General features: G+C 44.3%; 2 long non-coding RNA genes across 2 annotated transcripts in view; one reads left to right on the forward strand and one right to left on the reverse strand.

Annotated features, from left to right (window-relative positions):
• Window positions 1-26577, forward strand: part of LOC138853114 (uncharacterized) — a 29632-nt gene extending 3055 nt beyond the window's left edge. Inside the window, exon 2 of the long non-coding RNA XR_011392347.1 lies at window positions 25238-26577. This is a non-coding gene — a long non-coding RNA (uncharacterized lncRNA). The remainder of the gene's footprint in view (window positions 1-25237) is intronic.
• Window positions 8454-9234, reverse strand: LOC138853120 (uncharacterized). Its single transcript, XR_011392349.1, has 2 exons — window positions 9099-9234; window positions 8454-8581 (listed from the first exon to the last, which is right to left on the reverse strand). It is a non-coding gene; the product is annotated as an uncharacterized lncRNA (long non-coding RNA).
• Window positions 26578-26807: the final 230 nt, after the last annotated feature.

Here is a 26807-nt window from a genome sequence, read left to right on the forward strand (position 1 = left end):
ATTAGATACATACCTAGCCAGGTGGAAATAAATGGTATAAAATACCGACACAATGGCAATATAAACACAAATGCAGTATAATGTGATCCTTTATTGACTACGTTTCGCCCACACAGTGGGCTTTTTCAAGTCACAAACAGAACTACCTGGGGTGGAAGGAACGCGAGTATTTATAGTCCGGCTGAGGTCAGGTGAAGAATGCTGCATCTGATGATGTACCGAGTTGGGTTGTAGAGTCTAAAAACTTGGGTAGCTTGGAAAGGAGACTGGACAAGTTTGTGAGCAGACCTTCTACAGTGTTCTTATGTGGGATAGCGATGAAGAAGTTTCTTGGCAAGTGGTTCAGCTATGTTATAGAAGCCACTATTCTGGTTGAAGTTGTCGGATATAGAAATAAGTGATGATTTCAGGATTCTTCGGTATTGAGTGTTGTCTTCTGTGGCGATAAGTCTTGAGTTTCTGTAGCTTATCAAGTGGTTGTGTGAATTACGGTGTTGTACGCAGGCATTCCTTGAGTCGTCAGACCTGCTTGCCTATTGGTGTTCTGAAATACGTGTTTGGAGGTCCCTTGATGTTTCGCCCACGTATAACTTGTTGCAGTCATTACAAGGGATTATGTATACCCCTGCAGAGGATGGAGGCTTGTCCTGCCTACTACTAGTGATGTCCTTGATGGTCGTGGTTGTGGAGGTAGATACTTGGAATGATGTTTTGGCAAAGATGTTGGAAACATGTTTGGCAATGGAGTTGGTGGGAAGGACTATGTATCTCTTCTCGGCAGTGTCTTCTCTGGGTGTGTTGAAGATGTTTAGTGCTCGCCGTCTGCAGTCTCTGATGAAGTGACGAGGATAGTGGAGTTTGGAAAATACCTGTTCAATTATAGTGCATTCTTCCTCAAGGAACTCGTTGCTGCAGATTCTGAGTGCACGCAGGAAGAAGCCTATAATTACACCACGTTTGGTTTTGGTGTCGTGGTGAGAGTAGAAGTGGAGAAGATCGTTTTGGTTGGTGGGTTTTCGATAGACTTTAAAACGAAGTTCGTGGTCAGCTTTGCAGAGTAGAACATCAAGGAAAGGAAGAGTGTTGTCGACCTCTTCTTCAAGTGTGAACTGGATTGAAGGCTCGACCTGGTTGAGCTTGTCTTGGAGAGCTTGAACGTTGAAGCGTTTAGGAGTTATGAGGAGAATGTCGTCAACATAACGGAGCCAGGTGACAGACGAAGGAATAATGGTGGAGAAACGTTCGGCTTCTAGATGTTCCATGTATAGGTTCGCTAGGACTGCACTGAGTGGCGAACCCATGGGTAGTCCAAAAGTCTGCTGAAAGAGGTGATTTTCAAAAGAGAAACACGTAAAGCCAACACATAGTTCAACCAGGTCGATGAAGTCGCTGGCTGGAATGGGAAGATCAAGTGAATCGTCAATTTTCTTGCGCAAGAGATCGATGGCTTGTTTAGTAGGTACTTTAGTGAATAGGGAAGTCACGTCAAGGCTGGAAAGTTTCTTGTTCCTGATGTTGATGTTGCGAATGCGATTGAGAAGATCACCTGAGTGTTTGAGATGTGCTGGACTGATAGTGCCCAAGAGTTTCGAGAGGTGTTTGGCGAGAATTCCTGAGAGCTTGTGGGGAGCACTGCCTATTCCCGAGGATATGGGCCTCAGTGGGATACCAGGCTTGTGAGTCTTTGGCAGGCCGTACATTCTGGCAGGTCTGGGGTTGCTGGGCATGGTGTGCAGAAGTTTCAGACTTACTAGGAAACTACAAACACTCTGCGATAATAGTAATTGGAAAAGTTTAGGAAGACCTGAAATTATTCAAAATCTTTCATCTCGTCCACTGTCAACCACAGAAACTGAAGCCCTCAGCTTAGGCCTCAAATTCGCAACAGGAATTACGAAACCAAAACAAGACCTCAATTTCATCGCCAAAAACTACAGACACAATGACTCCGACTTCCAAAAAGGCTATCTTCAAGGCATCATCTCAGCAGCCATCTCAACACGCAGCTCCCCAGTCATACCCCGACGTTACATCAATGCACTCAAAGGTTTAGCAGAAGACACGACCATCAGGGTCACCACCGCTGATAAAGGAGGTGGTGTTGTTATCATGAACACTGACGATTACAGGAACAAAATGCTCAATCTACTTAATGACCCAGATACCTACAAACCTCTCACAACTAACCAAGTGGACAACTTTTCTTCAAAGGACTCGCCGCATTCTGAGGAGCTCAGAACAAGGGAAGAAACTTCTGCACACCATGCCCAGCAACCCCAGACCTGCCAGAATGTACGGCCTGCCAAAGACTCACAAGCCTGGTATCCCACTGAGGCCCATATCCTCGGGAATAGGCAGTGCTCCCCACAAGCTCTCAGGAATTCTCGCCAAACACCTCTCGAAACTCTTGGGCACTATCAGTCCAGCACATCTCAAACACTCAGGTGATCTTCTCAATCGCATTCGCAACATCAACATCAGGAACAAGAAACTTTCCAGCCTTGACGTGACTTCCCTATTCACTAAAGTACCTACTAAACAAGCCATCGATCTCTTGCGCAAGAAAATTGACGATTCACTTGATCTTCCCATTCCAGCCAGCGACTTCATCGACCTGGTTGAACTATGTGTTGGCTTTACGTGTTTCTCTTTTGAAAATCACCTCTTTCAGCAGACTTTTGGACTACCCATGGGTTCGCCACTCAGTGCAGTCCTAGCGAACCTATACATGGAACATCTAGAAGCCGAACGTTTCTCCACCATTATTCCTTCGTCTGTCACCTGGCTCCGTTATGTTGACGACATTCTCCTCATAACTCCTAAACGCTTCAACGTTCAAGCTCTCCAAGACAAGCTCAACCAGGTCGAGCCTTCAATCCAGTTCACACTTGAAGAAGAGGTCGACAACACTCTTCCTTTCCTTGATGTTCTACTCTGCAAAGCTGACCACGAACTTCGTTTTAAAGTCTATCGAAAACCCACCAACCAAAACGATCTTCTCCACTTCTACTCTCACCACGACACCAAAACCAAACGTGGTGTAATTATAGGCTTCTTCCTGCGTGCACTCAGAATCTGCAGCAACGAGTTCCTTGAGGAAGAATGCACTATAATTGAACAGGTATTTTCCAAACTCCACTATCCTCGTCACTTCATCAGAGACTGCAGACGGCGAGCACTAAACATCTTCAACACACCCAGAGAAGACACTGCCGAGAAGAGATACATAGTCCTTCCCACCAACTCCATTGCCAAACATGTTTCCAACATCTTTGCCAAAACATCATTCCAAGTATCTACCTCCACAACCACGACCATCAAGGACATCACTAGTAGTAGGCAGGACAAGCCTCCATCCTCTGCAGGGGTATACATAATCCCTTGTAATGACTGCAACAAGTTATACGTGGGCGAAACATCAAGGGACCTCCAAACACGTATTTCAGAACACCAATAGGCAAGCAGGTCTGACGACTCAAGGAATGCCTGCGTACAACACCGTAATTCACACAACCACTTGATAAACTACAGAAACTCAAGACTTATCGCCACAGAAGACAACACTCAATACCGAAGAATCCTGGAATCATCACTTATTTCTATATCCGACAACTTCAACCAGAATAGTGGCTTCTATAACATAGCTGAACCACTTGCCAAGAAACTTCTTCATCGCTATCCCACATAAGAACACTGTAGAAGGTCTGCTCACAAACTTGTCCAGTCTCCTTTCCAAGCTACCCAAGTTTTTAGACTCTACAACCCAACTCGGTACATCATCAGATGCAGCATTCTTCACCTGACCTCAGCCGGACTATAAATACTCGCGTTCCTTCCACCCCAGGTAGTTCTGTTTGTGACTTGAAAAAGCCCACTGTGTGGGCGAAACGTAGTCAATAAAGGATCACATTATACTGCATTTGTGTTTATATTGCCACCTAGCCAGGTACATACATAATTAGATACATACCTAGCCAGGTACATACATAATTAGATACATACCTAGCCAGGTACATACATAATTAGATACATACCTAGCCAGGTACATACATAATTAGATACATACCTAGCCAGGTACATACATAATTAGATACATATCTAGCCAGGTACATACATAATTAGATACATACCTAGCCAGGTACATACATAATTAGATACATACCTAGCCAGGTACATACATAATCAGATATATACCTAGCCAGGTACATACATAATTAGATACATACCTAGCCAGGTACATACATAATCAGATACATACCTAGCCAGGTACATACATAATCAGATACATACCTAGCCAGGTACATACATAATTAGATACATACCTAGCCAGGTACATACATAATTAGATACATACCTAGCCAGGTACATACATAATCAGATACATACCTAGCCAGGTACATACATAATCAGATACATACCTAGCCAGGTACATACATAATCAGATATATACCTAGCCAGGTACATACATAATCAGATACATACCTAGCCAGGTACATACATAATTAGATACATACCTAGCCAGGTACATACATAATCAGATACATACCTAGCCAGGTACATACATAATCAGATACATACCTAGCCAGGTACATACATAATCAGATATATACCTAGCCAGGTACATACATAATCAGATACATACCTAGCCAGGTACATACATAATTAGATTTACATATTGGAAGCGTGTCTTAGGTGGACTTAGTCCTAACTACAGATTTAATAGGCAATAGCTATATGAAGAATTCTATATTTACAGTCATTTGGGTGAGTGTAAGTGTAAATTAGGAGGAATTACAGATAGAGAGAGTAAGACTATTGTTTTTGTTGTGTTCATGATATAATGAAAATAAAATAAGGCGATTTTCATTTCATTTGGTTAGCTAATAATGGGGTGTGTTACACGATACACAAATAACCCGCACATAAAAGAGAGAAGCTTACGACGACGTTTCGGTCCGGCTTGGACCATTGACAAAGTCACACTGTGTGACTTTGTCGATGGTCCAAGTCGGACCGAAACGTCATCGTAAGCTTGAATTTTTATGTGCGGGTTATTTGTGTATCGTTCCAGTCACGGTATTGTGCCTTTTTTTTTGTTATTTAATGGGGTGTTAGGGAGATTTTTTTTGACAGTTGTGAATATGATGACTGAGTCTGCAGTTCTAGAGTTTTCAGGCGGGAGTTCCAGATTTTAGGCCCTTTTATGTACATCGAATTTTTGTAGAGGTTTGGCCGGACACGAGGAATGTCATAGAATTTTTTGTGTCTGGTATGATGTCTATGGGTCCTGTTGCAACCATCAAGACAGTGTTTTAGTTCAAGGCTACCATTAGAATTCTGTGGCCCGGTGGCCTGGTGGCTAAAGTTCCCGCTTCACACACGGAGGGCCCGGGTTCGATTCCCGGCGGGTGGAAACATTTCGACACGTTTCCTTACACCTGTTGTCCTGTTCACCTAGCAGCAAATAGGTACCTGGGTGTTAGTCGACTGGTGTGGGTCGCATCCTGGGGGACAAGATTCAGGACCCCAATGGAAACAAGTTAGACAGTCCTCGATGACGCACTGACTTTCTTGGGTTATCCTGGGTGGCTAACCCTCCGGGGTTAAAAATCCGAATGAAATCTTATCTTATCTTGTCAATGTAGGTTGGACAGTAGTAGGTGTGGATGTTCTGTAGAGGGAGTTTAGATCTTTGAAGAGTGGGGGGCAGGGGTTGCCTAGGATTGGAATGCGAGATAATTCTTATTCCGGCTTTATACTGGGTTATTATTGGCTTTACGTGAGTTGCTGCTGTTGATCCCCAAACACAAATAGCATAAGTGAGGTAGGGATTAAACCATACCCCCGGCCGGGATTGAACCCGCGGTCATAGAGTCTCAAAACTCCAGCCCGTCGACTCTATGACCGCGGGTTTAATCCCGGCCGGGGGTATGGTTTATTTGCAATCGTGTCATTACGATTTCTTGAGTCGTGAGATAGGGATTGTTGAGTGAATAGTATAGTGTGAGCAGGGCTGATTGTGGTACATAGTAACATAATTTAGAGAGGATCCCAACCGTTTTGGATACTTTTTTTTTATTACGCGTTGGACATGGGTGTTGAATTTCAGGTTGCTGTCAAGGTGCAGGGCCAGGAATTTTCCCTCATTTTGTTTAGCAATAAGAGTGTTGTCAATCATAATGTTCAGCTGTGCAACACCTGTTACCAAGCATAATATAGAAGGTTTTGTCAGTATTAAGTGTAATTTTATTGGCAGTCATCCAGGTCGATATTTTTACTAGCTCTTCGTTAACACTGGTGTTGAGGGAGGCAAGATTTAGGTGGGAAATGACGTAAGTCGTGTCGTCAGGTTTAAGGTGTTGAGCTACATTGGGAAGATCATTGATGTATAAGAGGAAGAGCAAGGGACCAAGAACACTCCCCTGCGGCACTTCAATATCAAGTGGTCGTGTTGATGAGATTGTGTCATTGATAGAGACGTACTGATGCCTGTTAGTAAGATAGAATTTGAAATATGCAAGGGAATGACCTCTTATACCATAATAATCAAGTTTGCGGAGTAGTATGCCGTGGTCTACTGTATCAAAAGCTTTCCTTAGGTCAATAAAGTCCTAATGGATATTCATTATTTTCCAGTGCCGTGTAGAGCAGGTCTAGCATTTTTACAATTGCGTCATTTGTGCTTTTTTTTCTGAATCCAAATTGGCAGGGGATGCGTATGCTTTGTGCGGTTACAAATGAATTTAATATCTTGTGCACAAAGTTTCTCGAAGATTTTGGATACCAACGGTAAGTCTCATATTGGCCGGTAGTTGTTTACATCTGTAGGGTCTCCATCTTTGTGTATTGGTGTGACCATTGCTGTCTTGAGTAGTGTCGGGAAAGTGCTTGTTTCTAGTGAGTTGTTAAAAAGCAATGAAATATCAGGCGAAAGGACACGAGCCGCTCGCTTGTACAATATTATTATTATAATCAAGGGGAAGCGTTAAACCCGGAGGATTATACAGCGCCTGGGGGGGAGATGTGGAAGGCATTCAGGCTTAATTCGGGGAACTGGAGCACAGATCCAATTCCCTAAATCAAGAGCCCCTCACCAACATCAAGGAACCTTCCTTGAGGGGCTTGTACAATAATGGTGGCACTTGAGACAGATTCCCTGATTTATTTTTTAGTGACTTGATAATCGAGGTGATAACCGAGCAATTTAGGCTATAGAAATGCGTATATTCTTAAATGGAGAATAGGTTTATTCTCACATGATTGCTTGATTACACTCACCAATCAGGCAGCGTATATTGAACTTAATGTTTTTTCACCGAGGTAAACAAAAGAAGCCCTAATGTTGCTTCAACTCTATTGACCTGAAGTTCATTAATATTCTCACCTTCAGATCCCATGAATATATGGCCACCTCCATCATATATGAATGGTGGAATACTCACTCTATATTACCATAATTTTTAAAGGGGTGGACCGGGAAGCCAGTGGAAGGCCTCGGTCAAATGACCAAAAGCTCCAGTGGTGGGTCATCATATTACTAAGACCCACGTCAGGAAACACTTGTCTTGTTTCCTGACCAACCTTTCCTAACCTACTCTAACCGTCATTAGTACGTTGAGCAGGGAATCTGTCACCACCACACTACACAAACTTCTTCCTTTAACCCAGACTCTCACTGACAGCAACTGATTTACGACGACGACGACGACTGGTACTCCTGACAGCCTTTTCTACCTCAATCTCTTGCTACCATCTACCCCTGCACTGTTCACTGTCCCGCCGCCGCACTCCATGACCTAACAATCATGGCTCTCCCTCTTGCTACCCCTACATCCCTTCCTGCCCGGCAGCGCTGTATGTCGTCAGCAAAGAGAATGGGTTTCAGGTGTTGAGATACGTTTGGAAGATCATTGATGTATATGAGGAAGAGCAGGGGACCAAGGACACTTCCCTGCGGAACTCCAGTATCAAGTGGCCGTGTTGTTGATGCCGTGTCTTTAATGGTGACATACTGATACCTATTAGTAAGGTAAGATTTGAAATAAGCAAGCGCATGGCCTCTTATACCGTAATGGTCAAGTTTGTGGAGTAGGATGTCGTGGTCTACTGTGTCAAAAGCTTTTCTTAGGTCAATAAAAATTCCTAGTGGATATTCTTGGTTTAGTGCTTCTTTTTTATAATAATACACAAACATCTTCCTAAAACCAAGCCTGGTTGACTTTCATTCTGTGGAAGCTGTATGTTTGGTCACAGGCTGCATCACCCATTAAGTACTGAAGCTATTTATAAACTATTTCGCACAATTTTGTACATAAAATTGGAAGATGTGCACCTACACACTGCTGTAGCCCTTCGAAAATAAATAATAATAATTCATTCCCAAGTAACAGCCTGAAAGAGGAAATTTTTTATTCTTTCTACTATTTAAACTGCTTACAACTACATATTTTTCTTTCCCCTCCTTCCTGACGTGATTTGTAGTCTTCTCTATTTCTTGCTCAACTGTGACTTGACAATAGTGCGGGTTATTTGTGAAATGTCCAAGCCATGCATTGTGATTTTTCTTCTTTAATACCAGCAACTACAGCAAAAATATAAATACTTTAGAAAATCATCAAAGGGCAAAAAAGTTAATGCCTAGCATGTGACTCTTTCTTTCTTATCAAGATATATAAAGTTATATTTTCCTGAAGTATAAAAGGTCACACTACCGTGGCTGCAACAATACACAAATAATAGGAGATTCAAACTTATAACGACGTTTCGGTCCTAATTGGACGTTTAATAAATCACACTGAGGAAAGGAGGCCAGTATATATACGAGAGGGAGTGGTACAACAGAAGGTAGTAGTATAGTGGTGGTAGTAGTAGCAATAGTAGTAGTAATAGTGGTAGTAATAATAATAGTGGTGGTGGTAGTAGTAGTAATAGTGGTAGTAGTAATAATTGTGGTAGTAGTAGTAGTAGTAGTAGTAGTAATAGTAGTGATAGTGGTAGTAGTAGTAAATAGTTGAAGCCGCTGTTAATCACTTAAAAAAAAAACCACATCTGCAAAGCCGACTGTATCCGGAAAGATCCAGATGGGTTATCATGCTGACCTGAACAGATGGTAAGCAGATAGCGTGGCACTACACGTGTGCAGTTACACTGAGAGAATCTTATCTCGGACACAGTGCTTCTGAAGGAGGTAGCGACGCCACCTTCAGGGTGACCCAGAAGACAATCACATAACAGGGGCGACACACTGCGTTACATCTCCATCATGGTAGGCCTGGACAGCCTTAAATCATGGGAAAAGTTTGTATCCAAGTGCCTGGAAGAGTTAGGTTGAGACTCGTTAGGGTAACCGAGGTATCCTGTAGAGGGTTGGCTTCCATATTTACGAAAGAACCCACTTTTGTAAACAAGGAAGTTTAAATATTTTTTTACACATCTTTATTTACTACAAGTATATGTACAAGGTATACAGTCCTAGCTGACATCAATGACATACTACTATATAGAAAGCCGCTTGTTATGCAGAGCATTTCGGGCAAATTAGGTCAGTTTTGTCCCAGGATGCGACCCACACCAGTCCACTAACACCCAGGTACCTATTTTTACTGATGGAGTACATACACAACCGGTGGACGGAAACCACGTCCAATATTTCCATCCCTTCGGCAGGAATCGAACCCGGACCCTCACCGTGTGAAGCTAGAGCTTTTGCCACTAGGCCACGGAGCATGGTGGCAATTCTTTGTTATACTAGAGACACTAGAGGAGGTAGGTTAGGTAAGATCTGTCAGGAAACAGGACAAGTGATTCTTGACGCGGGTCTAAGTCATATGATGACCCTGGAGCTTTTAGTCATCTGACTGAGGCCTTCCGCTGGCTTACTGGTCCACCCCTTTAAAAATTAAAATTGTTACACTAGAGGAGTTCCAGTAAACAACTGTGCAACCTACGGTTTCAGTGTTGCAGGTTACCTTCAGCACCTGTCAATTATTAGAAACACTTCTCTCATCATATTTGTATTGTAATTTAAATAACTAATACCACTCTGTTAAACTTAGCAAATTCGCAATAAAAGTCACAAGATATAATTGTTAAGTAAATTGTAAGTATAGTATAGACTAGGTTTTATCTGAGATGTTGTAAATTCTTTGGTCTTTCAGTTAACTCTATATCCTGTTCTATAATACTGTGATTAATATTGTTACATGAATTTGTATTTGACTAACATTAACAATTTCCACAATTTTTTTAGAAAACTGTTCTTGCAAAAATTACATTAGTAGTTATATGTTATACGTAACTTACAAGTTACTGAAGGTTGGCCGAGATGCTGTGTGTAACCAGGGTCTTTATATACTCTTAATAACATTACATTTTCTGTACCAGGTGTAAAATATTCTTTATAGAAATTAAGTTTATCTTTTATCATATCTGTCATTAAATTTGCTGGCAAATAGAGTTATCAAATAAGACAAAAACATGTTAAATGTTTTATGAGGACAATCGCTGAGAACTGATAATTTTCACACTTGATTACGTGATCTCCCAAATTAAGTTGAACTGCGACAGTGAAATAAGCTCAGATGTCCTTAGTGATTGGCTTATCTGTACCTTGAATAAATCAGTCACACTGGTATTCCCCAAAAGATGTTACGTTCCTCTTGGAACGTAACATCGGCAGAACAATTTGCAGCCTTCTGTCGATGTTAATTATGATGGTAATTTTCCTCTTCTGGATGCTCTGATGGAAACAGGTTAGGTAAGATTTGTCAGGAAACAGGACAAGTGTTTCCTGACGTGGGTCTTAGATGACGCACCGCTGGAGCTTTTGGTCATCTGACCAAGGTCTTCCGCTGGCTTACCAGTCCACCCCTTCAAAAGTTATGGTCATAGTTATAACCACATTTTATGGAAATGTTAAAACAGTAGTGTATACAGCGCAGTCACGTGACCTGGGTCACTGTGTCCGACATCTTGACGGTCAAACACGCTCTCTCTCGTTCAATAGTCATCGGAGGTGATTAAACTGTAAATCAAAATTTATAAATGCATTATGTCATAAAGATATGATTACTATACAACTGCATAATCCATAACTACTTAGTACAGCTGTAACTATGACTACATATATGAAACTACAGCTACTGTAATTACCTGCGACTCCCTTGCCTCATTAGCTAAGTTGTACAGTATACGTACATTATTAATCATGGGGGAGCGCTAAACCCGTAGAATTATACAGCGCATGTGTGGGGGAGGAGATGGGAGGTATTCAGGCTCAATCCAAGGAACTGGAGCACAGATCCAATTCCCTAGATCAAGAGCCTATCACCATCGTCAAGAAACCTCCCTTGAGGGGTGTACAGTATACAACAGATGTGCATCTCTGTACATACACTGAAAGGTAACCTTAATGCATATTTTAGTGATCAGAGTATTCTTTTATTAATGTTGGTAGAATTACCCACAATATGTTAGGTACAAGGACAAGTGCAATTAATGTGACATTTACACAAATTATTGACAAAGTTATTAAAATTTTACTCTTTAGTATGTCCCGTAGCTCGATGGCTAGCGCACTCACCTCACACACGGAGGTCCGGAGTTGGAATCTCCTCAACATACGTGCACACGGTGGGTGTCTGGGCACCCGGATTATTATTATTATAATCAAAAAGAAGCGCTAAGCCACAAGGACTATACAGCGCTGCAGGGCAGGAAGGAAGTGAGGGCATCAGGTGGCAAAAGGGAGATGGATGAGCAACAGGTTACGGATAACAGCGGGGCAGTGGATGGTGAAAGGGTAAAGGGCAGCAAGAGACTGAACCAGAAAGGGCTGAGGGGAGTGCGAAAAGTATCATCAGAGTTTGTGGAGTAAATCGGTCGTTGTCAAGAAGTCAATGAGAGAGTCAGGATTAAAGGAGGGTCCATCAGCAAGAAGGGAAGGTAAAGAGAGAGTAGTAGAACGAAGACGACGTTGGAGGTAAATTCTGCGTGCTCGTTGATAGAGAGGGCAGTCTAACAGAATGTGGCTAATCGATACTGGAACTTGACACTGCTCACAGAGAGGAACAGGGTGCCTCTCCATGAGATACCCATGAGTAAGACGAGTGTGGCCAATGCGAAGGCGGGAGAGAGTGGTCTCCCAACTTCGGCACTGATGACAAGAAGACGGCCAGTAACCTATGCTCGGTTTAATAGAATGAAGTTTGTTACCGAGCAGAGTTGACCAACGTTGTTGCCAACGGGTGCGAAGGTGGGTAGCTATTGCAGCAAAATAGTCCAGAAATGGAACACCTCGATAGGAAATTGGTAGGTCATATACTGCTGACCACGCAGCAGTGTCTGCCTGTTCATTGCCCTGTACGTCGACATGACCAGGGACCCAACAAAAAACAATATCTTTATGTTTGGTAGAGATACGGCGTAGCCAAAGTTGGATACGGAGAACTAGGGGATGAGATGTATCAAATTTTCGTATAGCCTGTAGAGCACTAAGGGAGTCTGAGACTACTACAAATGATGACACAGGCATAGATGCAATACGAATAAGTGCTGCAAGAATGGCATACAGTTCAGCAGTAAAAATGCTAGCTGAAGATAGTAAATGCCCTCGTACGACGCTGTCCGGAAACACTGCTGCGAATCCGACGCCGTCTGAAGACTTAGAGCCATCTGTGTACACAGCGGTGGCATGAGAATGGGAGTGGAAGTGATCAAGAAAAAGAGAGCGGGAAGCCACCGTAGGCAGTTGAGCTTTCGAGCAAGGGAGTGAGAAAGAACAGACCCGAACAGCTGGAACTTCCCAGGGGGGCAGGGAAAAGTGAGATGCTACATGAACATATAAAGGTGGTAACTGAAGGGAAGACAAGAGTGAATGTAGGCGAAGAGAAAAGGGACGGAGCAAACAGGGGCGGCGAACGAATAAAGAATGTCTACTAATATCGGTGACCATTCTATAAATGGAAGGATTGTGTAGATCGTGAGAGCGTACATAGTAACGAAGGCAATGGGCATCACGGCGATCAGACAAGGATGGAACATTTGCTTCTGTATAGAGGCTCTCAACAGGGGAAGAGCGAAAAGCACCAAGGCACAAACGTAAGCCTTGGTGATGGATAGAGTTAAGGCTAGAGAGAGTAGCAGGAGAGGCCGCGGAATAAATCTGGTCACCATAATCGAGTTTCGATAAAACGAGGGCTGAATGTAGGCGAAGCAGAGTTCGACGATCAGCTCCCCAGGAAAGATGAGCAAGGGTTTTAAGAAGGTTTAGCCGGCTGTGACAAGTTGCCTTCAGAGAGGTAATGTGAGGTTTCCAGGTTAACCGACGGTCAAAGAGAAGGCCTAGAAACCTGACTGTATCACGTTCGGGGATACAGGAGCCATAGAGATACAAAGGATGATCGGAGATAACAGAGCGTCTAGTGAAAGTAATTTGGTGAGTTTTGGTACTTGAAAATTTAAACCCATGTGTGGTGGCCCAAGTGGAAACACGGTCGACCGCATGCTGGAGAGAAACTGCAATAAGGTGACAGTCAGCGCCTGCACAAGCAATAGCGAAGTCATCAACATAGAGTGATGACCAAATATTGGGTGGAAGAACAGAGGCCAAATCATTTATAGCAAGGAGAAAAAGTGTTGTGCTTAGAACACATCCCTGAGGGACACCTTCAGCTTGGACGAAGTCCGGGGAAAGAACATTATTGACTCGAACACGGAAATGTCTGTCAGTTAAAAAGTTCTTAAGGAAGGATGGTAGATTGCCTCGGAGGCCTAAGGAATGGGCCTGGGCCAAAATATTATACCTCCAAGTTGTGTCATATGCCTTCTCAAGGTCAAAAAATATGGCAATAACTGAGTGATTATTCGCAAAGGCATTACGAACATACGTATCCAAGCGTAGTAAGGGGTCTATGGTAGAACGACCCTTACGAAAGCCATATTGACTAGCGGAGAGACTATTGTGAGTCTCTAAATACCACATTAAACGTCGATTTACGAGGCGTTCCATCACTTTGCAAACTGCACTTGTAAGAGCGATGGGGCGATAGTGGGAGGCATCATGTCCTGTAGTACCCGGTTTGCGGAAAGGGAGAACAATGGCAGATTTCCACAGCTGGGGAAGAACTCCTTGTGCCCAAATAAGATTGAAGAGGTGTAAGAGGACTACAAGGGCTGACCGATGTAAATGTTGTAACATACGAATATGAATGTCATCAGGCCCAGCTGCCGATGATCGGCAAGCTGAGAGCGTTGCCTCCAGTTCTTGAAGTGTAAAAGGCACATTATACTGTTCTTCTCCGAGAGAAGAAAAGTCCAAGGGTACTAACTCTCTGGCAGACTTTGAGGAAAGAAACGAGGGGCATAGATGGAGCCCTCGGGAAATACGGACCAGATGTGTGCCAAGTTCAATGGCAACGTCGAGAGGGTTTGCTATATCAACACCAGTGACCCGTAGAACAGGAGCCGGGTCAGGAGAGTATTTACCACTCAATTTCCTCACTTTTTTCCAGACTGCACTCATAGAAGAAGCAGAGGTGATGGTGGAAACATAGTCTCGCCAACAAGTGCGTTTAGCTTCACGGATGACAAGGCGAGCGATCGCACGCTTCTGCTTAAAATCAACAAGTCTCTCAGCGGTTCTATTGTACCGGTACCTGACCCATGCAGCACGTTTCAAACGTACTGCACGAGCACAAGCACGAGACCACCAAGGCACGCACTTCTGAGAATGCCTGCCTGAGGTTTGGGGTATAGAATGAGAAGCTGCGGTATAAACTGATGTCGAGAAGATGTGTAGGAGCTCATCAATGGAGGATGAAGAAGGAACCTCACTAAAAGCAGTGAGGTGTGAGTAAAGATCCCAATTTGCCCGATCAAATTGCCAGCGAGGGCTACGGGAAGGTGGTGAATAGGAAGGAGAAGTAAGAATGATCGGAAAATGATCGCTGTCATGTAAGTCTGGTAGAACAGACCAGGTGAAGTCTAGTGCAGTGGAGGAAGAGCAGACTGATAGATCGATGCAAGAGAGAGTATGAGTATGAGTACGAGGATCAAAATGGGTGGGAGTACCCGTATTTAAAACATGGAGGGGGTGAGAGGCAAGAAAAGCCTCCAACTGAATGCCACGTGAGTCACAATGAGACCCCCCCCAGAGGAAATGGTGGGCATTAAAATCACCAAGTAACAGAAGTGGTGGTGGTAAGGATGAAACAAGAAAGGCAAAGTCTGGGATAGAAAATGCTCGAGAAGGAGAGAGATATAAAGAACATATTGTAAACCACTTATTCAAGTGGATACGGGCTGCAGTGTAATGCAGCGAGGTATGAACAAATAGTTGACAGTACGGAATATCATTGCGTAGAAGAAGGGCACTTTCATTAAAGGTCCCATCTGAGAAAGGATCCGAAGAATACAATAAATTATAGCCTGAGATAGGTTGGAAAACAGCCGAGTGTAATTTTGGTTCTTGTAAGCAAGCACCAACAGGGGAAAACCTGGAAAGCAACATCTGAAGCTCACCCCGATTACCCCTGAGGCCGCGGATATTCCACTGTAAATAGGCCATGATTGGCGATGAAGAAAATATCAGGAATCTGTAGGTAAAGGCACCTACGGACTAGAGGGGTTAGAAAAGTCAACGTGTGGTGGCATTGGAAGATGTTCAAGTAGCGCAGGAACGGAGCGTTGCGAAGAATGGGGTTGTGAAGATGGAGGAGAGGGAAGAGAAGGAACAGGAAGTGAATCAGTGTCCATTGAAGGTTTAGTCTCTGCAATATATTCTGAAATGGCTTCAAGTGTTTCTGAATTCAAAGATGTATGGGAAACCATATTGGAGATAGGAGGAGGAGGGTGAGTAAAGATTGGGACAGTAATGGACTGTACCAAAGTAGAGGGGGAGGGAAAAGTGTAAGGGACTGGAGATGAAGTGTGGGGGGGGACAGAAGAGGTAGAAACCTGGGAGGTGACAGAAGAGGGAGAAACTTGGGAGGGGACGGGGGTGGAAGGCATAGTACGAGGAGGAGGGTGAATCTCCACACTTGTAATAGAGCCAGAGAGAGGGGAAGAACTAGGTACAGAGACTGGAAAGGTAACGTGTGGAGGTGGAAGAAGGGAAGGAAGGGGCAAAGAAGATTTGAGCAATGTGGATTTTTTGGACTTCTGAGTAGAGGGGCGGCTCTTACGTGCTAGAACTTTAATTTGTGTCATCAATCCTATACGATACATCCCTCTAGCGCCTGGAACCAATCTTGGGCGAAAAACATTATATACTGAGCCAAAAAGGAGAATAGTGTGCATTACCTAGAGAGTTTACTGCCAGAGGGGAATCATAGGCCTGTGTCCCTTGTGAAAAAAATAATAATAATTGAACTTTGTGTCAGAGGAAAGAAAGTCTCCCTGAAAACATTGAGCATACATAGTGTATAGTGTATACTACAGTGGCTCCCTAGTACATTGATGATAAAGGTTAAAGTGTCATTTGAAAACAGGTGAATTTGTAAATGAAGTGATAAGCCTATAGAGGCAGGTGCCAGAAGTCGCCAGAAACTTACCACAGGTCAGCTGTTTTTAATAATCTTCCTGGCTTGCTAGTGTACTCGCATATAATCTAGTGATACCAGTGAATAGCAGAATACAGTGTTGTAGTAGCAACTAACCAGTATTATAATGGTACTTAGTGGAGTGGAGTGACTTTCATTAGTTTCTTTTTCTTGAAATACGAGACGTTACTGTGAATTTCATATAACCTGTAGTTACCAGCGGTCGCAATATACACAACGAGAAGCAATTATTACTACAGAAAAAGCGTCCTCCCTCCAAAATTTGCACCAGTCAACTATAGTGATAATATAGCATTTATTGTGGTGGAGACGGAAAAAAAAAAAAAAATAGAAAAGCCAGATACAGCGATTGATAAACAAGGAGGTCGACCGTTCGTCATTGTAGGAGCTGCCAGATATCACCGGCTCTTCAACACGCAAGTTATACTTTTGTATCAGTCAAATCACATATTACTCGGGTAGATAATTTCCAGTAGATCCTTCATGTGTTAGCTCAAATCACCGACCAGTATGTTTTAAATAAGTGACCCACTGATCAGAGCAGATCGACTGGTCCGAACCCTTGACTGGTCCGAACCCTTGACTGGTCCGAACCCGGGACTGGTTTCAAACAGTTTCGTTGGACAATAAAGCAGACTGTAAACGGATGGGGTTGTAGGCGCCCTTATAAACACAAACATTAAAAATCAGGAACGTGACGGTAAGCTGTCCAATATACAAAAAGAGTTAGAAACAGAAATACAAATAGCTAGAGCTTCATTTAAGGTTATTAATATAATATTCAAGAGGTTGCTAGTAGAATTGCAGTAAATCAACCATTCAAATCATTATGAAGCTGTGTGTAGTCTGTGGTCAGTCAAACAAACGGGCTTCCACATGGATAAATTGTCATTTTTGTGGAAATTGGTGTCACGCCCCTTGTGCAGATATCCCAGAACTAGCTACAAGCAGTATTAAAACAGAGAAGTGTTTTTGGGTATGCCCAAATGAGGAAAATCTGTGGACTAAAATCACAAGGGTATTAAAAGAGGACAACATCAAAGCTGCTTTCATAGAAAACCTGGAAGCTTTCTACAACAGATGGGAACATAAAAAGTCTGGGCTGAATGGTACTGCCCTTGATACTGGCCATGTAGTCACAAACTGTAAGGCTGGAGGTGATGTCCTGGTAGTCAGTAAATGTGGGGCTGATAGTGCTGTCCTGGGAGACAGTAATGGTGAAGCTGGAGGTGCTGTCCTGGGAGACAGTAATGGTGAAGCTGGAGGTGCTGTCCTGGGAGACAGTAATGGTGAAGCTAGAGGTGCTGTCCTGGGAGACAGAAATGGTGAAGCTGGAGATACTGTCCTGGGAGACAGTAATGGTGAAGCTAGAGATTTTGTCCAGGTAGTCGGGAATTATACGCAGGAAGGAATACATTTAAATGACCTCATAGGGGACAGGAGCCATAGTAGGGAAACAAGTGTAGTCAAAGATAAGATAAAACCAATATTGCAAACTAGAAATACCGCAGGAAATAGCAAACAAGAGGACACCAATAGCAATAGTGAGGATAAATTACCAAAAACAACTGGTGGGAGCTCCATTGTTGGTGCTAGGGAAGATAGAAGTAAGACAGGGAAACATGCACCAACAGGGAATACAGTCACAGAAACCCAAGGCAAGCAGAAACCAAGCCTGTGCACATACTATGCACTTGGTATCTGCTGGCATGGGAAATCTGGAAAAACAGATGGGACATGCAACTATGACCACCCTAGAAAATGCCATGCCCATATGACAACAGGAAAATGCAAACTCCCTTCCTGTAAGCTTTTTCACCCTGAAATGTGTACCTCTTCAGTACAGGAAAGACTGTGCTATAACTTAAATTGCCAGGCATACCATCTAAAGGGGACAAAAAGATACAAAACATCCAGGCCATGGGAAAACCTGGGTAGCCACAGCCACTCAAGAGGGAGAGGTTTTTTAGTGCCAGGAAGGAAAAAAAACTGGCAGGAAATGGCAGAAATCGTACACCAAATCCAGTCATTCCTGGAGTGGAACCACAGTCGATGGCCTCCACTCCAAACCAACAGATACAGATACTAATGCCGGAAAAAAAATCCCCCCCCAGTACCAACAATACCACCAGTCCGATAAGATTCTTCTTTGCAAATATACAGGGTCTAAAGCCAGCAACAAACAACAAAATACCTTTCATCCGTGGACTGCTTGCAGAGGCAAAGGCAATGTTCGCGGCTTTCACTGAGACCCACATAAAGGATCACTTGGACAACGAAGTATGGATCCCAGGTTACAACCTATACAGATGTGACAGAGTGAACAGGCAAAAGGGGGGGGTTGGCCTGTACATTGCAGAGTCACTTGTTTGCACAGAACTGCTTAATGCCTCAAATGACGTAGTGGAAGTTTTAGCAGTAAAGGTCGAGAACCAAAACCTAGTCATTGTGGTAGTCTACAAGCCTCCGGATGCAACATCCCAGCAATTCCAGGAACAGCTGTTAAAAATTGACCACTGTCTGGAAAATCTTCCAGCTCCTGCACCCAACATCTTGCTCCTGGGGGATTTCAACTTAAGGCACCTAAAATGGAGGAATATAGCAAATAATATTGTTGCAGTAATAACACCAGGAGGCAGCTCTGATGAAAACTCACACTCACACGAGCTTTTAAATCTCTGCACAAAATTCAATTTAAACCAGCAAATAATAGAGCCTACTAGACTGGAGAATACACTAGACCTCATCTTCACTAACAATGATGATCTGATAAGAAATGTCACCATATCAAAAACAATATACTCAGATCACAACATAATTGAGGTTCAGACATGTATGCGTGGAGCCCCAGACCGACAAAATGAGACTAGTCACGAGGGAGCATTCACCAAATTCAACTTCAATAACAAAAACATAAAGTGGGACCAAGTAAACCAAGTCCTAACCGATATAAGCTGGGAAGATATACTAAGCAACACAGACCCAAACTTATGCCTAGAACAGATTAACTCGGTGGCACTCGATGTATGCACAAGGCTTATTCCTCTAAGAAAAAGGAGGAGTAGATGTAAAATAGAAAGAGACAGGCGCTCCCTTTACAGGCGACGGAAAAGAATAACAGAGCGGCTAAAAGAGGTCAATATATCTGAAATGCGCAGGGAGACACTGGTCAGAGAAATAGCAAGCATCGAACTTAAGCTAAAAGAATCCTTTAGGAGTCAGGAATCGCGGGAAGAACTAAAAGCCATAAATGAAATCGAAAGAAACCCAAAGTATTTCTTCTCCTATGCCAAATCAAAATCGAGAACAACGTCCAGTATTGGGCCCCTACTTAAACAAGATGGGTCCTACACAGATGACAGCAAGGAAATGAGTGAGCTACTCAAGTCCCAATATGACTCGGTTTTTAGCAAGCCGCTAACCAGACTGAGAGTCGAAGACCAAAATGAATTTTTTATGAGAGAGCCACAAAATTTGATTAACACAAGCCTATCCGATGTTATCCTGACGCCAAATGACTTCGAACAGGCGATAAATGACATGCCCATGCACTCTGCCCCAGGGCCAGACTCATGGAACTCTGTGTTCATCAAGAACTGCAAGAAGCCCCTATCACGAGCCTTTTCCATCCTATGGAGAGGGAGCATGGACACGGGGGTCGTCCCTCAGTTACTAAAAACAACAGACATAGCCCCACTCCACAAAGGGGGCAGTAAAGCAACAGCAAAGAACTACAGACCAATAGCACTAACATCCCATATCATAAAAATCTTTGAAAGGGTCCTAAGAAGCAAGATCACCACCCATCTAGAAACCCATCAGTTACACAACCCAGGGCAACATGGGTTTAGAACAGGTCGCTCCTGTCTGTCTCAACTACTGGATCACTACGACAAGGTCCTAAATGCACTAGAAGACAAAAAGAATGCAGATGTAATATATACAGACTTTGCAAAAGCCTTCGACAAATGTGACCATGGCGTAATAGCGCACAAAATGCGCGCTAAAGGAATAACAGGAAAAGTCGGTCGATGGATCTATAATTTCCTCACTAACAGAACACAGAGAGTAGTCGTCAACAGAGTAAAGTCCGAGGCAGCTACGGTGAAAAGCTCTGTTCCACAAGGCACAGTACTAGCTCCCATCTTGTTCCTCATCCTCATATCCGACATAGACAAGGATGTCAGCCACAGCACCGTGTCTTCCTTTGCAGATGACACCCGAATCTGCATGACAGTGTCTTCCATTGCAGACACTGCAAGGCTCCAGACGGACATCAACCAAATCTTTCAGTGGGCTGCAGAAAACAATATGAAGTTCAACGATGAGAAATTTCAATTACTCAGATATGGTAAACATGAGGAAATTAAATCTTCATCAGAGTACAAAACAAATTCTGGCCACAAAATAGAGCGAAACACCAACGTCAAAGACCTGGGAGTGATTATGTCGGAGGATCTCACCTTCAAGGACCATAACATTGTATCAATCGCATCTGCTAGAAAAATGACAGGATGGATAATGAGAACCTTCAAAACTAGGGAGGCCAAGCCCATGATGACACTCTTCAGGTCACTTGTTCTATCTAGGCTGGAATATTGCTGCACTCTAACAGCACCTTTCAAGGCAGGTGAAATTGCCGACCTAGAAAATGTACAGAGAACTTTCACGGCGCGCATAACGGAGATAAAACACCTCAATTACTGGGAGCGCTTGAGGTTTCTAAACCTGTATTCCCTGGAACGCAGGAGGGAGAGATACATGATTATATACACCTGGAAAATCCTAGAGGGACTAGTACCGAACTTGCACACGAAAATCACTCACTACGAAAGCAAAAGACTTGGCAGACGATGCACCATCCCCCCAATGAAAAGCAGGGGTGTCACTAGCACGTTAAGAGACCATACAATAAGTGTCAGGGGCCCGAGACTGTTCAACTGCCTCCCAGCACACATAAGGGGGATTACCAACAGACCCCTGGCAGTCTTCAAGCTGGCACTGGACAAGCACCTAAAGTCAGTTCCTGATCAGCCGGGCTGTGGCTCGTACGTTGGTTTGCGTGCAGCCAGCAGCAACAGCCTGGTTGATCAGGCGCTGATCCACCAGGAGGCCTGGTCACAGACCGGGCCGCGGGGGCGTTGACCCCCGAAACTCTCTCCAGGTAAACTCCAGGTATGTTGGACTATGGTATGGGGCAGAATGACAGTACCACTACAAGAATTGAGAGAAAGATGTTTTTCAATAGTGATAGGAGTAGTATCGATATTCGAAAGGAGAGAAAGATCATGAGCTTGGGTAGCATTCTGGACAGTGACGATGCGTGTACCACTCTTGAGAGCGTGAAATGAAATATCTCTGCCAACATGACGCAGGAGCGCTTTGGCAATACTATGGTCAGAAAGGTAGGCAGAAGAAGAAGTTGGTCTTAAAGTAAAGAATTTAGTCCATTGTGTGGTCCGAAACTGAGCGTGGAGAGGGAGTGCTTGACGTGTCGGTCGTTTCCGAGTAGAATGGGAAGGTAACGACGGAGCATCATCAGGAGATTGACGTTGGCGTTTAGGAGTAGGACCGGAGTTGGTCCGGCAGGAAATGGGTGGGCGATTCGAAAATTGCCGTACCGTAGAGGGAGAAGCCGGAAGCATAGTCAAAGGAGAGCGGAGTTCAGACAAATCGAAGGAGTCAGTCGAAGCCCCGGTACCTGAAGCGGGTGAGGAAACAGCACCAGCAAGAGGTACAGGGGCATCAGGAGTGTCCGAAGAGTGGTCTAAACACAAGGCAGGGTCAGAATGGGGTGCGGTATCAAGAAGGGGCCCGGGGGTAGTGGTTTCATGGACTAGGGCTGCCATGGTTAGGTTACTCCTTTGCTTTTTGTTTTTAAGAAAAAAAAAGAAAGAAGAAAAGAAAATAAAAATAAAAAAAAGAATAAAAAAAGGGGGGAGCGGGGAGGAATAGTTCCCAGGAGGAATGAAAGGGCCGGAAATCCCCCTCCGCGCCCAAGAGGACTCGACACCGCTAGTAGCGCAGATGCAGCATGGAACCCGTGCCATACCCTACCCTTCATGCCAGTAAACCAGCAATCTGGGATAGCAACCTCACATCTGCCGAGCTACCTCGGTGGACAAAAGAGAGGGCGGCCGGATATCCGCCACAAAGCATACCTCCTTCAGCCACCACCCCCGGAATCCGAAAGGTGGCTTCCAGAGATACACCCGTCGCCCAAAAGACACCCAAAGCCACTCCGGGATACCGGAGAGGGATCGGGACATCCCTAGGCAATCCAGATTCCACGGCAAACTACGCCACCGCCAAGAAACCTCAACGGAATGGGATGGACCCCGGTGTCCTTTCCCCTACCTAGGAACTAGCGCGCCTGTGGGAGAAATCACGAAGGCTAAAAAGAGGAAGGGCAAAAGGGAGGGGTGAGGAGGAGGAGGAGGAATGGAAAAAGGGGAGGATGGGGAGGATGGGATAGGGGAGGGGAGAATGGGGGGTAATTAGGTTCGGTCTGAGGAAGAAGACCGACAGGGCTAATTCCTCAGACCAAGAGCCTCTTCACCACGCCAAGGAGCCCCCCTTGAAGAGGTGGGCACCCGGAGGGCTCCAGGTGGCAACAATCAACAGCCCCTCCCAGCAGACATAGGTGACAGCTGCCGCGCCTTTACAGAGGGCCTGGGATCTTCAATCAACTTGGCGTCCACCAGGACGTTGACAAGTCCCCAGGGCGGCTCTCCCTCGGGCTGCTAGCGGAGTCGTGGCCTCTTGGAGAGGGTCGATGGTGCTCCTGCAAACAACAGATCCCGGGGCAACTTGCTGCTGTTTGCAATGGCTGTCTGGCTGTCCTGCCGAGGAGGGACAGGCACCTAGCAACATCTGTTGGCAATGGATGAATTCCCTACAATGTTTGTCAACTGATCATTACTCTGATAATTGTTCATGATTGTAATCATGTCTTCACGATCTATTACCTTTGAAACTTGTCATGATTGTAACCAGCTCTACCTGGAGCTCATTACCTTTTTCAATTCTCATTATTGTAACCAGATCTAGTTCATTACCTTTGTAATTAGTCATGAGTGTGACCAGCTGTACCTGGAACTCATTACCTTTGTAACTTGGTCACGATTGTGACCAGATCTAGTTCATTACCTTCATAACTTGTTCAGCTATCAAAACTTTGGAGTCCAGTCCCTGGACCAATTATGTACCTCTGTAATCTTTTGACTACCACCCACAGGATGGGTATGTGGTGACTAGCGCCCACAGGATGGGTATGGGGTGCATAATAAACATATTAAACTAAAACTAACTCCGGTAGAGCTGGATAACATTAGGGACGTGTTTCCATAAGATACCTGCTGTCCCTGTTCACCCATCAGTAAAATGGGTACCTGGGAGTTAGTCGACTGGTGTGGGTCGCATCCTGGAACAAAACTTACCTAATTTGCCCAAAATTCTCTGCATAATAGAATCCTTGGCTTCATATCAAGAAGCAGTGTCGGTATTTTATACCTTTCTTGCACAACTTGTCAGACACTGCAAAACTTTGGTATTTTATACCTTTCTTGCACAACTTGTCAGACACTGCAACATCATGGAATCTTGGTTCAGAGGACATCTACAAGACCTTCTTCACGGCTGCTGCAACTAACCCATCTCTTTGGGAAGGACCTACTTCCATTGGGGAATCCCGCCTACCAGTGACTATGCCCTCGTCTGCTGCCCGTCCCTATCCACTGACGCCTATATAACCGCCAGTCTTCTTGCCTTTGCTCCAGATTCTCCTCCACCACGATGCTGTGAACACTAACTCCAAGGCCGAGGGACTGATTACCTCATCTTTTGTATATAGTTCTACTGTCTTCCTATTATGTCCTAGAATCTGTATTGATAAAGCCACTGGATGGCGAAACGTCTACAATAAAGATATCCAGATGTTGCACATGTGCCTTAACTTTCATATTGTCGGTATTTTATACCTTTCTTGCACATTACAGAATGGATATAAATGCACTGGAAAACGTACAGAGGAGGATGACAAAGTTGATCCCATGTATCAGAAATCTTCCCTATGAGGATAGACTAAGGGCCCTGAATCTGCACTCTTTAGAAAGGCGTAGAATTAGGGGGGATATGATTTAGGAATTTTAGGTGTATAAATGGAAAACAGGAATGAATAAAGGGGATGTAAATAGTGTGCTAAAAATATCTAGCCTAGACAGGACTCGCAGCAATGGTTTTAAGTTGGAAAAATTCAGATTCAGGAAGGATATAGGAAAGTACTGGTTGTGGATGTTGTGGATGAGTGGAACAAACTCCTGAGTACCATCATAGAACCTAAAACATTGTATAGTTTTAAAAACAGGTTAAATACACGAGTGGGTGTGAGTTGGACCTGACTAGCTGGTGCTACTGGGTCAGATGCCGTGCTCCTTCCTTAAGTGGAGGTGACCTGACTGGGTGAGCCATTGGTCTAAGCCGGGGGTTGACATGGACCTGCCCCGCATGGGCCAGTAGGCCTGCTGCAGTGCTCCTGCTTTCTAATGTTCAGCATAACAAGCGGCTTTCTATATAGTAGTATGTCCTTGATGTCAGCTATGGTCGGTATACCTTGTACTTGTAGTAAATAGTTATTATTAATATTATTATTATTATTTACGGATTCCTTCTCTCGTCAGCTGCCAGTGACCTGCTGAACGGCCTGCCAGTGACCTGCTGAACGGCCTGCCAGTGACCTGCTGAACGGCCTGCCAGTCACCTGCTGAACGGCCTGCCAGTCACCTGCTGAACGGCCTGCCAGTCACCTGCTGAACGGCCTGCCAGTCACCTGCTGAACGGCCTGCCAGTCACCTGCTGAACGGCCTGCCAGTCACCTGCTGAACGGCCTGCCAGTCACCTGCTGAACGGCCTGCCAGTCACCTGTTGAACGGCCTAAATTACCAACTAATAAAGAAAATGTCAAATATAATTGTGAGCTCTCAGACAGTTTAAAACTCATTGTTATGAAAGAAGCATTATTATAATCAAGGGGGAAGCGCTAAACCCGGAGGATTATACAGCGCCTGGGGGGGGGATGTGGAAGGCATTCAGGCTTAATTCAGGGAACTGGAGCACAGATCCAATTCCCTAAATCAAGAGCCCCTCACCAACATCAAGGAACCTTCCTTGAGGGGTATGAAAGAAGCAGCAAGTGAGTCTGAAGACGGAGAACAATGTCTCAACTATGTGAAACATTACTTTGTCTTACTTCCAAATACAATTAATATTATTCCTGGGCAGAAGCGCTTAACCCTTAGGAGTCATACAGCGCCTGAAGGACTGGCAGACATTTAGACTCGGTTCAAGGAACTGGAACAAAGCTCCAATTCCACCAGCATCAAGGAACCTCCCCCGAGAACTTCCCCGAAGATAAACTTTACACGGGTATCTCAACACACCACCTATCGGGTATCTTTATTAAGGAAACGTTTCGCCACACAGTGGCTTCATCAGTCCATACATAGGAGTAAACTGGAAGAACAGGAGGAAAATGAGGTAATCTCCTATGTATGAAAGTTAAGACACATGTGCAACATCTGGATATCTTTATTGTAGACGTTTCGCCATCCAGTGGCTTTATCAATACAGATTCTAGGACATAATAGGAAGACAGTAGAACTATATACAAAAGATGAGGTAATCAGTCCCTCGGCCTTGGAGTTAGTGTTCACAGCATCGTGGTGGAGGAGAATCTGGAGCAAAGGCAAGAAGACTGGCGGTTATATAGGCGTCAGTGGATAGGGACGGGCAGCAGACGAGGGCATAGTCACTGGTAGGCGGGATTCCCCAGTGGAAGTAGGTCCTTCCCAAAGAGATGGGTTAGTTGCAGCAGCCGTGAAGAAGGTCTTGTAGATGTCCTCTGAACCAAGATTCCATGATGTTGCAGTGTCTGACAAGTTGTGCAAGAAAGGTATAAAATACCGACTGATGAAGCCACTGTGTGGCGAAACGTTTCCTCAATAAAGATACCCAAGAGTTGCACATGTGTCTAATTTATCAACACCACCTATCATTTCCCCTTCATATATTCTATTGTTCACCTCGTCTTTCATGGACCCAATGGAAATAAGTCACTTTGGGTTTTTTGGGTTATCCCAGGTTCTCTACACACAGGCTGCTATGTATGATAATCTATGTAACTGTATATGTGTATACCTGAATAAACTGACCCATCTGGCCCAGTGGCTACCGCGACGGTCTGGAGTTCTG

This window comes from Cherax quadricarinatus, chromosome 1 (genome assembly GCF_038502225.1).
Source record: "Cherax quadricarinatus isolate ZL_2023a chromosome 1, ASM3850222v1, whole genome shotgun sequence".
NCBI lineage: Eukaryota > Metazoa > Arthropoda > Malacostraca > Decapoda > Parastacidae > Cherax > Cherax quadricarinatus.